Source organism: Odocoileus virginianus, chromosome 7 (genome assembly GCF_023699985.2).
Source record: "Odocoileus virginianus isolate 20LAN1187 ecotype Illinois chromosome 7, Ovbor_1.2, whole genome shotgun sequence".
Classification (NCBI taxonomy): Eukaryota; Metazoa; Chordata; class Mammalia; order Artiodactyla; family Cervidae; genus Odocoileus; species Odocoileus virginianus.
Window position 1 is genome coordinate 13013523 of NC_069680.1, and position 16220 is coordinate 13029742.

The 16220-nt window shown below is 36.9% G+C and overlaps 1 protein-coding gene across 8 annotated transcripts in view; it reads left to right on the forward strand.

The window, feature by feature from the left end:
- Window positions 1-16220, forward strand: part of ADD3 (adducin 3) — a 133209-nt gene that overhangs the window by 32558 nt on the left and 84431 nt on the right. The window lies entirely within an intron of this gene.

Below are 16220 nucleotides of genomic sequence, written 5' to 3' on the forward strand. Positions count from 1 at the left end.
GTGGGTTTCTGGAGGATGGACATTATAGGAGCACTGGTACATCATAATAAAAAAGTGAGAAAATGCTACATGTGATGAACTGTTCATAAACGTTAGAGGTCATCTAGTCCACCTTTCTCATTTGACGTAGTAAAAGTGGAACATTTCCCAGACTTGCCCTCGGTCGTAGAGCCAGCCATATACAGGTCACTTGACCACTGCTTCCGGCTTGCCTCAGGGCTCTTGCTCTTCTTTGACGCTGGCACGAAGGGAAATTTTATGGCACATTGGGGTAGTAACTAGCCACATAATTCAACTTCTTAAAAATTAATGGCACACGATATTTATTTTTGAAATTGTAATGTTTTTGGTGATTTAAAAATCTATGTAAATCCAAAGAAATTACTGCCATTTCATGGCATATATTGTGTGCACGTTTGTGTTTCATTTTTTAAAAATGTTTGTTTCTGACTGTAAGGAAGCCCATTATAAAATGTTTAGGAAACATAGATACAAGTTAGTAAATAAAAACCAAGAATAAATCATCCCCCAGAGAGAGCCTAATACGTTACAGTCACTTTGGTACTTTGCTGTTGTTGTTCAGTCGCTCAGTCGTGTCTGACTCTTTGCGACCCAGTGGACTGCAGCACGCCAGGCCTCCCTGTCCTTCACCATCTCCCAGAGCTTGCTTAAACTCATGTACATTGAGTCAGTGATGCCATCCAACCACCTTGTTCTCTGTCACCCCCTTCACCTCCTGCCTTCAGTCTTTCCCAGCATCAGGGTTTTTTCTAATGAGTTGGCTCTTTGCATTAGGTGGCCAAAGTATTGGAGCTTCAGAATTCAGTGACTTAATGTAACAATTTACTTTTCACTATGTGACCTTCAGTGTAAATGGGAGAGGGGTGATTTTGAGATCCAGGCCCATCCAAATAATGGTTCCTTCCCCCGGGTCTTCAGATCCTGCCCTAGATCTTGAATCTTTTGCAGCTGGCAATCATAATACAGTGTGGGAGTGGACTACACAAGAGTGTGAATACCAGGAGGTTGGACTCACTGGGGGCCATCTTAGAGGCTGCCCACCACAAATGCCAATGGTGTTTTAGGTAAATCATTAGGGAAGTTATTGTTTCCACAGATTTCCAACCTTTATCTTATAAGGAGATGTTAGACATTGCCAGCATTGCTTGTCTGAGTGAGGTTTGGATGAGAATACCCTCAGTGGAAGAAAAGTGATGTAGCTTTTTTTCTCTACTTGGTGAAGACAGATCATGTAAAACGTTTGCCAAGATTGAGAGGTGATTAATGGGCCAGGTTACCTGAAACATAATTGAACAAATTCACACCGGCAGGATTATATAGCACACATCCAAAACCAATTAATACATGTACTAATTGATACATGTGTACTTTACAGTAAAACAAATAACCCCACTCAAAAAAATGGGCAGAAAACTTAAATAGACATCTCTCCAAAGAAGGCATACAGATGGCCAAAAGGCACATGAAAAGATGTTCCACATTGCTAATTATTAGAAAAATGCAAATCAAAACTACAGTGAGGTATCATCTCACATCAGCCAGAATTGCCATCATCAACAAGTCTTAATATAGTAACTGCTGGAGAGAGTGTAGAGAAAAAGAAACCCTTCCGCAACATTGGTGGGAATGTAAATTGGTGTAGCCACTATGAAAAGAGGGTGGAGTTTCCTTCAAAAAACTGAAAATAGAGTTAACCGTATAATCCAATAATCCCACTCTTGGATGTATACCTACACAAAACTGTAATTCAGAAAGATACATGGACCCCTCTATTCACAGCAGCACTATTTACAATAGCCAAGACATAGAAACAGCCTCAATGTCCATCAACAGATGAATGGATACAGAAGATGTGAGATAGATTGATATGTGTATGTATATCTGGTTGTAAAGATGGTGCAGTGGTAAAGAATCTGCCTGCCAGTGCAGGAGACTCAGTTTCGATTTCTGGGTTAGGAGGGGCCCCTAGAGTATGACATGGCAACCCACTCCAGTGTTCCTTCCTAGAAAATTCCATGGACAGAGAAGCCTGGCGGGCTACAGGGTCCATGGGGTCTCAAAGAGTCAGACATAACTGAGCATACACACATACGTTATGGTAATTTTTTTAATGGTTATCCATAGTTAGTGTTATTGCAAATTTAAGTACTCTTTTATTTCATTGCAGTAGTAGTTTATAGTAAAGATTTTATCATGGTGAAATTTCCATGTGAGGGAATTGAGACTTCATTCTTTGGGAAATGGGGGAGCCATTGAAGAATTTATAGGAAAAGGAGTGATGGGGTCAGATTGGTTTGAAAAATCTCATTTTGGCAACAATGTTTAAAAGTAGATTGAAAGACGAAGGATTGAAGGCAAAGAGATTGTTGTAGTAGTCTAGGAGAGAGAGAATGAACGTCTGAAATGAATTAGTGGTCTCAGGGATAAAGAGGAAGAGAAAGGAAGAGTCCTGAGAGGAAAAATGGTAAAATCAGAAGGAGCTGGTTATTACCCTGATGTAGGAGGTAAAGGTCCTGTTAAAGAAACTCCTGGGTTTCTGGCATAGAGAAAGAAAGCTGTGACAAAGACCTCATCTATTTCTATAGAAGGATGTGTGGGAAATATGAGTTTGATTTTTCAGCATGTGAATGTTGAGAGACTTGAGCAGCAGTAGGAGATAGCAAGTGAGCAACTGAACATTTTGTATAAAGCACAAGGAGTTTGACAGGACTGGAAGTACAGATTTGTGAATGGGAGAGGAGGATGATAGTTGAGGTTGTCCAAGGTGAATGTGCAGAGTGAAAGAAGTATGCCAAAGGTGAAACTTTGTCAGATACCAAGGTATAAAACAATTCTTTTTGTAGTCACAATCCAGACCAAAAAATATCATTGTAGGGATCCATTCTAATCCCAGCCCTGCTTGAGATTACATAGATAGAAGTACCAGGACTCCTCTGTGACTTTGAAGAAATCACTTCAAATCTCTGAGCCTGTTTCTTCATCATTAAAATAAGGAGGTTGTTTCAGATCACTGGTTCTCAAGGTTTTTTTTCTTGCAGGATTATGTGTAATGTTCACATGCATAGCACATTTCCCCTTGTATGCTCAGAATTATGGGCAAATTCATTGCTCTGATTCTGTCATACAAGAAATGGCAAGTAAATGAGTTATGTTAATATAAAGATAATTTTAGGTCTGTTCCATTATATATTTCAAGAAGCAAATATTTTGCAAACTTGAGTATTTAAATCAGCAAGAAGCTACTTGTAATGGATAACCTCACAGTTGATAGGCATGTGCCAAAGAAACCATACTTAAAACTCACAATCTAGTTAGGTCACTTCCTAAATTCTTTTGGGGTCACAGGCCACTTTGAGAATCTGATGAAAGCTATGGACTCTCCCCAGAAAAGAATACATATAATTTTTGTATTTGATTTGAGGGAATCCAAATTAATTTTTCTAAAGTTATTCATTCCAGGAAGCTCTTGGAATCCATGAGTCCTGTATTAAATTCCTTATCTTAGAAAAATCTTCTCCTGGAAGATTTTATGACTTTATATGTTGTAAAAGGAGTCCTCATACTTCAAAAATGTACTTTGTGATTAGATAATTATAGGTAAGGACTTCTATAGTTGTTCTAAAATAATGTGTCTTAAAGGCATTATTGCTTATATCAGAGATTGTCATAATTAGAAAACAGTTACTTGTCTGGGGGCAAACTGGAAACCATATTAACATTGAGAAGAATCAGGTGATTTGAAGCACAGCTATATTGAAATGTGCTGTGTGCTTAGCTGCTCAGTTGTGTCCGACTCTGCGACCCCATGGGCTGTAGCCCGCCAGGCTCCTCTGTCCATGGGATTCTCCAGGCAAGAATACTGGAGTGGGTTGCCATTGCCCTCCTCCAGGGGATCTTCCCAACCCAGAGATCCCGCATTGCGGGCAAGTTCTTTACTGTCTCAGCTACCAAGGAAGCCCATTTTATGCTAATATTCTATATTACCTTCTCAGGAGGAGGGCAGTGAGGGCAGCCAGAAGGTTACGAAGAGCCCAGGCCTTCAGGAGGTTTGACGAGTACACAAGTGTTCTGCTTGTTTATGACAGCATGTTTGTCAAATTCAGTCTTGCCCAAGTGACTTGGAAATGTTTAGGAGTATATGATAGGTGAACTAGAAAAAAAATTCTTTAAATAAAATCCTATAAGAATAATCCTATGTGAGAAATAATCCTACAGATATTTTTACCAAAAAGCCTCATACTTTTAAAAGAGAAAAAATAATTCATTTCAATTAATGCTGCTTTTAATCAGGGAATATTCTGGAATTACATATAATATGAATTTTAGTTTAGTGTTAGCACATTTAGTTTAGCTTTATTTTTATTATTAAGATATAATCTTACTTATAACTGATTGTGTCTGGTACTTTTTTCCATCAAGTTTTTCACATCTTAAACTCAGGAACCAAATCTAATTATCCTGGTAATTACAAATAAGTACTTCTTCAACAGTTTCCATCATCCAGTTATTTCATAAGAAGGTTTGCACTAATGGTGAAACAATTTGATTTGTTCTTTGTTTAAAAATAAATATCTACCAAACAAAATTTAAATTAATTTTGATCTAAATTAATATTTAAAAGTTTGAGAAAAAGTAGAATGCATGTTTTTTCACTTCAGAATTTTAATGGGTTACCTTTTGTTTTTCATGAATCATTATATATTTCAGCTTTTTGGCAAATTGCATGCACTGGGGCATTAATGATTAATCCTTGTTCAGTGGTCAAGAATGTTGATTTAAAAAACTTATTTCCAGGCTGTGGAACAGCCTAGGGAGGACACAGTGATTTTGTTTGCATTTCAATTGTGCTGGAGACCTTGGTCTATATGGTTGTTGGGCCAGTCCAATTTTTAGTCAGTCTGCTTGCTCTTTACAGGTGAACATCTCTGTCTGCTCTGGTAGTAACTGTAACTTGAGGTTGTCTTAGTCCTTAAAGCCAGATGAATTTTTTTCCTGAAATAAACTTTTAAGCACTAATAAAATAAGATTAATATATTCATCAAGTTTTTTGGTATTTTAAAATCATATAATAAGAAACATTTCAAATCCAGGCATGTATATTTTTGAAAGAAGTAGAATTTATTTTCAGGTGTATCCGCATAATGTTTTTAGAGAAAGCTCTTAAGATTATCATGTAAAGAAATTGATCCCCCACCTTAGTATTTTCGAACAATTTTATTTTTAAAATATAGTTAGTCTTTCCTTGGTGCTTCCCTGATAGCTCAGTTGGTAAAGAATCTGTCTGCAATGCAGGAGACCCTGGTTTGATTCCTGGGTCAGGAAGATCCCCTGGAGAAGGGATAGGCTATCCACTCCAATATTCTTGGGCTTCCCTTGTGGCTCAGCCAGTAAAGAATCCACCTGCAATGCAGTAGACCCCTGTTCGATCCCTGGTTTGGGAAGTTCTCCTGGAGAAGAGAAAGGCTACCCACTCTAGTATTTTGGCCTGAAGAATTCCATGGGTGGTTCTTATGACTTTCTACCTTTACTATCTACGTTCCATTTGGATATTTCTAGATATTTTACTTACCCATTTGCTGTTACTCCACTTTTATGGTTAAATTACTCAGTCCAGTTTTTAATTCTTATGTTTCAACCAAGGATGAATAGCTTGGGGAGAATAACATGGTGAAAAGAACCGATCTTTCTTCAAGGGGAAAAAGATATCACCATTGGAAGTCACATTTTTCCACTGAATAAGTTCTCTCAAGACAGACTGGGAATTTTTAAAAGCTATGTTAATCCCTTGAAACTAAGATGTTATTTTCAAATTATTTCATTGGGTTCTAAATTCTTCATTCGATAAATATTTTAATTCTTGCTGTTACTAAACAGGATAAAGGATGCAAAGATAAACCAAAAATAGATCCTTTCCTTAAGGAATATCAAATTGCTTCAAGAGAACATGCCGTATACTTATATGTATAAAGTGGTGAAGACTTTATACACACTTTATACAGACATCAATGACTGGGAGTTCAAAGGAAGGATTGATTTTTGTATTTGGAAAGAGAATCAGGGATGGTATTCTTTTGAATCTTGTTTAAGAAAATTCGCTAAATACTTAGTAGAAAAAGAAAACTTACGGTTATATTAATTAGACTTCATAGGTATGAGTATATCCCATGGGAGACATTATGTGAGAATTTAGTCACTGTATTATTGTGTCTTCCGGCCTATTAGGTCTTTGGCTCCTTGACAGTAAGAATCGTGTATTTTTATGGTTTTGTTTCTGGAACTTCATATATATAATGCTTGATGAAGCATTATAAAATACTGGTTTGAAAATATTGGTTTAAAATTGGAAAATAAAAAAACCTGAAATACTGTCATAAAGCAGGACAATTTGTTCCTTTTTTTGTTTTATGTGCTGAGATCCAGTATGATTCTGAAGTAATGTTTACAATGTGCCTTAAAGTTTATCCATGTGTGACAGATTTTACTAAGATGAAGTATTTGTCTTCTTAAAGACAGTGGAATTTTGGGTGTTTACCCAAAGACGATGAAAACACTGATTCAAAATATATATACAGCCCTGTGTTTATTGCAGCATTGTTTATAGTAGCCAGTATAGATGCAGCCTAAGTACCCATCAGTAGATGAATAGATAAAGATGTGATTGATAAATTGATAACATTATGTATGTTTATATATTTTATCTTATATAATTTTTGTTCAGTCACTCAGTCCTATCTGACTCTTTGTGACCCCATGAACTGCAGCAGTCCAGGCTTTCCTGTCCTTCACTATCTCCCAGAGTTTGCTCAAACTCATGTCCTTTGAGTCGATGATTCCATCCAACCATCTCACCCTCTGTCACCCCCTTCTCCTCCTACCCTCAGTCTTTCCTAGCATCAAGGTCTTTTTCAATGAGTTCACATCACATTTAATATTCATGCATTATATATGTAATATATAATGTTTATCTAATGGAGTATTACTCAGCCACATAAAAGGATGAACTCTTGCCTTTGTAACGATATGAATGGACCTAGAGAATATTATCCTAAGTGAAAGAAGTTAGATAGAGAAAGACAAATGGCAATGATTTCACTTATATGTGGAATCTAAAAAAAACAAATGAGCAAAACAGAAACAGTCATAGATAAAGGAATAGAGTCTTATAGTAGGAGCAGTGTTCTTGAAGTATAGTTATTTTAAAAATAAGTTAATTTTTACTTTTAACACATTATTGACCAGGGGATTTTTGTAGAAACTAACACCAGTAGCATTAATACATCTCCAGTCAATAATGTGTTTAAATCCTCAGGGGAGCTCCTGATGTAAATCTCAGTCTGAGAGCAGGAGATGAGATGTCCCAGCTCAAACAGTAAGGCAGAATGACTTAAAAGCGAGTTCCTCCTTCCTCCACCATTTGTTCTATTCAGGCCATAGAATTGATGCTTTTGAACTGTGGTGTTGGAGAAGACTCTTGAGAGTCCCTTAGACTGCAAGGAGATCCAAGAAGTCAGTCCTAAAGGAAATCAGTCCTGAATATTCACTGGAAGGACTGATGCTGAAGCTGAAACACTGGTACTTTGGCCACCTGATGTGAAGAACTGACTCATTGGAAAAGACCCTGATGCTGGGAAAGAGTGAAGGCAGGAGAAAGGGATGACTGAGGATGAGATGGTTGATGGCATCACTGACTTAATGGACAGGAGTTTGAATGGGCTCCGGGAGTTGGTGATGGACAGGAAAGCCTAGCATGCTGCAGTCCGTGGGGTCGCAAAGAGTTGGGCACAACTGAGCGACTGAACTGAACTGAGGCCTTCAAAGGATTAGATGATGCCCATCCACATGGACATCCCCTGGGGAGGGCAGTCTATAAACCCACTGATTGAAATTCTATCTTATCCAGAAACACCCTCACAGACACACCCAGAAATAACGTTTAATCTGGACATCTGTGGCCAGTCAAGCTGACACATGAAATAAACTATCATGGGCACTAAGACCCTTTCAGCAGCAGGGTTAGAGAAGTTGAAGAGAGGACTTTCCTTACAGCTTAAAGAAACTGATGTTCAATTGTTGTGCAGAAACAACCATACTATAAGGAGGATAGTATATTCTGTTAATAAATAATAATGAGACCTTCAAGAATCTATTCTGAGGTGGTCAAAATACTTGGTCTAGCTCATGGGAATAACTGCAGACACAATAAGAAAGATGGAGCTTTTACTTTTGTTAGTGAGCAAATACAACTTCCCAGTAGTACAGTAAATATAATCCAGATGGCTGAGAGCATAAGATCATAGCAGAAGGGGGGAAATACACTCAACAATTTACCATTAGTCATCTTTCTACATTTTCACATTTAATTCAATAGTAATAAAAAGGATGCTGTTAGATTCACTCTAAAGTAGGTGAATGTAAATAATGCCAGTTTCTGTTTGGACTTAATGTGAAAATTTCTTTTTTGTGGCTGATGATAATGAAGTCTGAAAGCTTTTCACTTCTCAGCGAGCATTCCTCAATATATTATCTTTTGGGTTATTGCTGTTAGAAGCTGTCTAACTGGATTCTATGAGGTCACTATTGGGTGTTTAGATATATTTTAAGTCAGAATTTCTAGTTATACTCATGCTGAATAATAGAATAGCATATGTACAATAGAATCAGGTGCATATGCTCTAATACCCAATATTATTATTATTCTGTGAACTTAAAGTAGCAAGGTTTATTTCACAGAATGTACTTGAGGTTTTTTTTTTTTTTAGTTTGATTTTTTTTTTTTTAACTTAAAAACAGTAAATGGAACCTTCACTGATAATTAGTAGTCTAATCTTGCAGGGAAGTTAATAGAACCACTGATTCCTTTTCCTTGATCATTAATGTTTTCACTGAGTAAAGAAATGAGTAAGAGTTTCCTGGAACAGAAATCTTAAATGAAAATTTAATTCTAATGTATATACTGATTGACATAATGTCAAGCTGGAAAAATTACCAGAAAGAAACAGGAGAAAGCTGGAGTGATAAAACATTCAGACAGGTGTATTCACAATATTTGATTGAACTGTTGAACTTCTTGCCCAAGTGTTCTGAATTATTTTGGCGATGTGTGGATATAGAATATAGTGGTAAATTAGCATCTTTACGTAGACTACTAAGCTAATTATCACTTACCATTAATTTCAGAAATACTACATGTGGTACTTTCTGAACATTACTTTGCTTTAAAATATTCACATTTTGGGCTAAGTGTTGAGAACAGTGCTTCCATATTTGGCAGAGTTAATAAAAAATCTGGTTTGCTCCTAAGTGAAGGAAGTGGGCTTCCCTGCTGGCTCAGCTGGTAAAGAATCCGCCTGCAGTGTGGGAGACCTGGGTTCGATCCCTGGGTTGGGAAGATCCCCTGGAGAAGGGAATGGCTACCCACTCCAGTATTCTGGCCTGGAGAATTCCATGGACTACAGTCCATGGGGTCGCAAAGTCAGACAGGACCGAGTGACTTTCACTTTCATGCTTTCAAGTGTGCATCTGTGGATGAATGGATAAACTTGTTATGAAATATAAATACAATAGAATATTATTCAGCCTTTTAAAGGAAGAAAATTCTGACATGCTGCAACATGGATGAATCTTAGGGGCATTATGCTAAGTGAAATAAGCCAGTTAAAAAAGGCAAATACTTTATGACTCCACTTATGTGAGAATCTAAGATTTTTGACTACTTGAAGTGATAGAAAATACAATGGTGGTTCACCAGGGGATGGGGAGGGGAAATAAGTTATTTCTTAATAGGGTTGGAGTTTTGGTTATATAAGACAAAAGAGCTATGGGGGTGGACGGTGGCAATGGGTGCGTGGCGTTATGAATATATTGAATACCAGTAAACTCTACACTTCAACATGGTTAGGATGGTGAATTCTATGTTGTGTGTATTTTATCACAATAGAGTTGAAAATTTTCACATATTAATTATTGAGGTGATGAAATTTTCTAAAGTTCAAGTCTTTCTAAATGCTTACAATGTTAATAACTTATAATTTTTACTTGATTTTCATGTTATAAGTCTAAGAAAATCCTAATAAAAAAACTGATATGCTGAAAATTTGTTTCTAAAGTATACCTAAGAATATAGATGCAGGTGTCAGAAGACTTGGATTCCAGTCCTACTCCTGCCATTTATTAACTCTGTGTCCTTGATAGGTTTTTGTCTGTTTAATGGACGTATAATTTTTCATAGTTGTTTTAAGCATAAGATGAAACAGTAGTTATGAAAGTATATTGTAAACTAGAAGGCACTGTGCACATAGAAGGGGCTATGTAATCTTTTTGCAATCTGGACTTTCTTTGCACAGTATGTTTTATTAGATGACATAAAAGCCCATCATGCCAATTTTCCTGATGGAATTAGACAGTAATGGTAAAAATGGAACACTTACTGTAAATTCAGGCTAACCACTATGAAATCTTTTGGCCTAGCTAAACATGCAGACTATTATAGTGCCTGTGGTAGCATATGAGCTTATGACCTGAAGGCTGTTGAATTACAAACAGATTTTTATAAATCAGCAAAGACATTAATCCAAAATCACATCACAATCCTAAGTGTTCTTAATGGAATAACTAGTTGCATAACTGTCACCCTCCTTCATCTCCAAGGCTTCGACTTGAGGGGAAACCTTAATCCCTGAGCTGACATAATTCAGAAGGGTTCTGATGAGCCTCAAATATATAATTAGTTTCATGAATAAATTGCACATCAGAGTGACTTCCATTTTTGCATTTGCAAAATGTCCCTGGATTGAATGGTATGTCTTCTAGTCAGCTGGTTCCTTTAATGGTCAATTTCAGGAACAAACTTATATATACTTGTGTGTGTGTGTGGTGTGTGTGTGTGTGTATACTTATGGACTTCCCTAGTGGTTTAGATTGTAAAGCATATGCCTGTAATGTGGGAGACTGGGTTCAGTCCCTGAGTTGGGAAGACCCCTAGAGAAGAGAATGGCTACCCACTTCAGCCTGAAGAATTCCATGGACAGAGGAGCCTGGCGGTCTACAGTCCACCGGGTCGCAGAGTCGGACACAACTGAGCAACTAACACTTTTATATGTACTTATATATACTTATACTTTAATATTTATAAAAAGCAGGAGAGTGCAAGTAAGAACTACCAAAGATTTAAAAAGTTAGTCTTGACCTCTTTTTATATTGAGAATTAAAATTAATTTGAAGATTACAGCTCAGCTGAAGTTGAGGGTTTCCCCCCTTCACAAACAATAGTAGATATAATTTTTAGAAACAGGGGACTACCTTTCCTTATGCTTTGGGAAGAAATGGAATTTTTTGTTAAATAACTCCAGACTTGGGATAGAAAGTGAAAAATGAACTTCATGGTTTAGGGTGTTAATTTGTTCTGACCAAGAGTTAACAGAGGCAATGGGAAATGGACAAATCAGATTTTTCATCTAGTCAACACTGAATAGATTCACAGAAGTATTGAACTTAAAACCACTGGCATAGATTTAAGAGACAAGATCCTTATCTCCAGTCCCTCCCAAGTGAAACTTGATGAAGTTACTTTATAGCCCATCTTCCTCAGAGGTACCCTCATCATATATCTAGAACAAATGGAGAACTCGTGTTGGGTTTTCTTCAGCTTCCAAAGGGACTGTTTGGACAGTAGCTATACTAGTGGGAACTTGGAATTATTATTAGATTACTTTGGTTCTTTCCAGAGCTGTGTCTTTATTAGAAAGTTGTTTGGATTCCTGTGGTCAGTGTTATAAGGAAACACTAGGTTATTAACAGTTTCCAATGGTTTCCTTAAGAGTTCCTTTGGTTGCAAAATCTTTTGATGCCTTTGCTGATAAGAGGTGGGGCGAGGGTAGTTACTCGGTGACACAGATTCTTAAGAAATCTTTGATACTTGCATGTTCTTTTCCCATAACCCCAGTTCTCCCCTTCACTACCCCACCCTACTCAACACTTTTCTAACTGCTTATTATGTGACAACTAACTTTATTCTATATTGAACATATTACATTGTTGTTATGTGTCCAAAAATAATTGCCAGTAATTTTTCCTGATAGTTTGCTCTGGAAACTACTTCCTTTGAAAAGATGGGGGAAAGCATTTTGACTTAACCAAGAGTGACTTTGTTTTTAGCCACTAGATCTCTTTATCTCTCTATTCATAGATGAGAGAAAGATGTTTTCAACTTGGAATACGTTCTTTGTAACATGGGGTGAACTTTGTACATAAACATGTCAAAAGATATTAAATGGATCATTTGGTATAATGAATGGTTCTACCGTCTTAGAAATGGTGATTTTGTGGTGTCTGTGTACGATGTTACTTTTCCAATATGTTATTTTAAAATCATGGACTACTACCGAGTGCATTCTTGGGACATACTAATGGGACATGCTTAAAGCATTTAGAATATTTACTTCAAAGAGAAAAGATACATACTAAAAACTGATTACAGTGGATATTACAACACATGGTATAAATACTGAGAAATGCTTGTGTCTCACATGTGAGATGAAAATAATCAAGAAGGGATCAGTGACTTGCCTGAAGGATTTAGCTGTAAAATCTAATGGGAAGGCGGCTTTTGGATACAGTGAACTAGAAAAGCACAAGGATTTATAAAATAGGTAATGACTTTCAATTAAAAGATGTAACTTTTGTGATATCATGAAGCATATTCTCTAAAAAGTTCTGTGCAGGTCTAGAATGTGAATGCTATAGAATTTTATAAATCAGTTTTTAATTTTTTTAAATTAGCTTTTGATTTTTAGTGAGGTAGTTAAGTACAAGGAATGACCTTTCATGGGGAAAAACTTAATTCCATTTTGCTCATGCTAGTTAAATTGCTTTTTAAATAAACATATAAAAATATGAAAATTAAAGGGACTATATTTTGCTTTATAAAGGACTTTAATTTTGTCTGTCTTTTCTTCCCTTTAATTTCATAACATTGTTAATAATACCTGCTTTTGGATTTGGGCAGTTCCTAATGATTTTGCATGTATTCTTCTCACTAAGAACCAAAACATCTTGATTTGGGGTTATTTTAATTTTCCCCTGAACATATATTTGCATTAATGGTGCTTAACCCCTTCCTGCTAATTTGAACCCCAGTGTGCATTTTTGATCCTAAGATTTAAAAAAACAATCCAGGAACTTCCCTGGTGGTCCAGTGGCTAGGACTCCACACTCCCAGTGCAGGGGGACTGGCAGGTTCGTTCCCAGGTCAGGGAACTAGATAGATCCCACATGCCACAACTAAAGATCCTGTGTGCCGCAGTTAAGATCGACACAGCCAAATAAATAAAAGGAAATAATTTTTAAAAAATTAAGGAAAATAAAAAATAATCCAATTAGCAGAATTTTTAAACAATTACGTTTTATGCTACGATTATTGCATTACAGAAGCACCCCTATATGCTTCCTGTGTGTCAGCATATCCAGGATGACTGTTCTGTCCCCAGTCATCCCAGGTGTCCTAGCAGTAGGCAGAAATAGCAAGTTTGATAGCCGCCCCCTGCAGGGATTATATCTTGACTAGGGTGAGGGGTGGAAGAGTTGCTGATGTAGAGAGAAAGTAGATTTCACTTTCTCACTAAGAAAACTGTCTTGTACTCTAAATAAATCTTAACTTTGGGTTGGTAGGACTGGGAGAAGAACATGGAAGAATCTATTTCTAGGCATCCTTTATTTTTATCTTCATTTCTTCAGAGACTCAAAGTTGAGAACTAATGCACTAGTTCACTAGTACTCAAATATGACTGTTCTTTGAAGCTATCTAAGAAGCTTAAAAAAATACTGGTGTTTGGGTCTCACCCCCAAGATTCTGATTTAAATGGTACGTGATGCAGCCTGGGTATTGGGATTTTTTTAAAACTCATGTAAATTCTGTTTTGCGGTAAAGTCTTAAAATCACGGCTGCGATTGAGAACAAGACTAGACAGAGTAATTTATGAACTGTGTCCTTTACAGCTGTGAGCAGTGTACTTTCATGGAAGGCAAGAAGCTTGTGCTCCACTGTGTATCAAACAGGTAGACAGGTATTTGGTGCACAGTAGGCGCTCAGAGAATATTTTTTTGTTGAATGAAAGAATATGCTTCCTAAGAATTACTATGATTTATTTAAAGAATAAACCATTCAAACACCAGTTCTTTGAAATAATCCGAACTATAAAAACCAGTGATGAAACATGGATCCTTTTTGTGTGTGTGTATAGAAAAAAAAAACCAAGTTAATTTTTAAAAAAATATATAAAAATTCCTGCATGAATGTGAAGTGCAAATATGTTCTTATTCCACTTAAGCGCATTTGCACTTGAGATAAACCCACTGGGGCAAAATGATTATTCCACTAAGGCTAACTCCTATCATGGGAAATATTTCCTTGATTTAGTTGTTTTCTCCTTTTATCTCTTGAAAAAGATTTTTTTCTGCTTACTGTTTTCATGTATTTTGCTTTTCCTGTGTGTGTGTGCATGCGTGTATGTTTGTTTTGATAAAGGCAGTGCTCTGTCTCCTTTCTTCAGGAAACACCTTTTTTTCTGTGTGATACAGTCATTTTTTTTTCATTTCCACTTTCATGTGAACTAAGAAGTCATCCTTTTCCTGTGAAAAGGAAATTTCCCAGCTGTTCATAAATGGTGGAGCCTGCTGTGGCAGAGAGCAAAATCTCAGAAAGAGTTCCTTCTCTTTATTCCACATGTTCTGTTCTTACTTTTTCCATACTGCTGACCTTTTCATATCTCATGTGCACCATCTAATTGACAACACGTTGACTTCCTGTTGAGAGTGAGCTCTGTTTTTGTGTCTCAGACTCTGTGGTAACACTTTTAAGGATTGTGGCAACACTGGTGTGCTCTCCTCTGATTGATTTAAAAGGTAAGCTGAGAAAATCGAGTGAGTAAAAGGAGTATTCTTTTGAAATTAATTCTATAGTGTTTTCTTGGTTAAGATGCTCACCACTTCCTCCCTTCTCTAGACACACCCATTTGAGCATATCACTCTTTCCTTTGTTTTGAGCCTCTCATATATATAATGGGCTTTCCACATAGCTCAGTATGTAAAGAATCTGCCTGCCATGCAGGAGACCTGGGTTCATTTCCTGGGTTGAGAAGATTCCCTGGAGAAGGAAATGGCAACACACTCCAGTATTCTTGCCTGGAGAATCCCATGGACAAAGGAGCCTAGCAGGCTGTAGTCATGAATTTGGACACAACTTAGTGACTATGGCACCCCACTCCAGTACTCTTGCCTGGAAAATCCCATGGACAAAGGAGTCTGGTAGGCTACAGTCCATGGGGTCAAAAAGAGTCGGACACGACTGAGCGACTTCACTTCACTTAGTGACTAAACCACCACCTTATTTATATACGGAGAACTACCATTTGGAATATAATCTCCTGTTGATTCACCTGAGCACCTGTAATCAGCATCCAAATACCTAGCTAACTGACTTTTTCAGTAACAAATCCATCCTGAAGTGGAGCTATAGGAAGAATCTGCTGTATTTCTGTTAAATTATCATTGGTCCCAGATACAGGGTTGCTTTTGCTCAAGCTGCTACTAGTACCTAGAACATTCTCTCTCGCTGCTTCTTTGCTTGACTGATAACTCTTATTCTTTTAAATTATAATTTATAAATCTAATATATACAATTTATAAATCTCATACACATTGTATACATTATAATCACACGTTAGCTCCATTATGAAATGCTCCCTTTCCACTTCTATTGTGCTGGGCCTGGGTGAGGTAGTCTTGTTTGTGAGCTCATGTAGTATCCTTCTGCAAAGATATAAAAGGAATTTCTATTTTTTTTAGTTGTATTTTGGTGCCATGGAAACAACTTTCAGAAATGGGAAACTAAAGATCATTCATTCAAGTATGAATTTCTTAAGAGCCAAGACTGGTTTTGTCATTCTTACTACAACCTCTTTCCTATGAAAAGTACAACCAACATAGGTGGGGTTTTTTTTTTTTTTTTTGGAGATGTCATGATTAAAGGTTATTCTTGTGAATTCTCAAAGTGCTTGACTGTCATCCGTAGACCACTGACACTTCATCAAGGCTATTTGAATGGGTGTGTTCAGCATAGGCCTGGTCAAAGGGTGAGTGTGTACTGAATACATGAAGGGAAAGGAATAGAATTGAGGCTTGGGAACATTTGTACGTTTTGGATT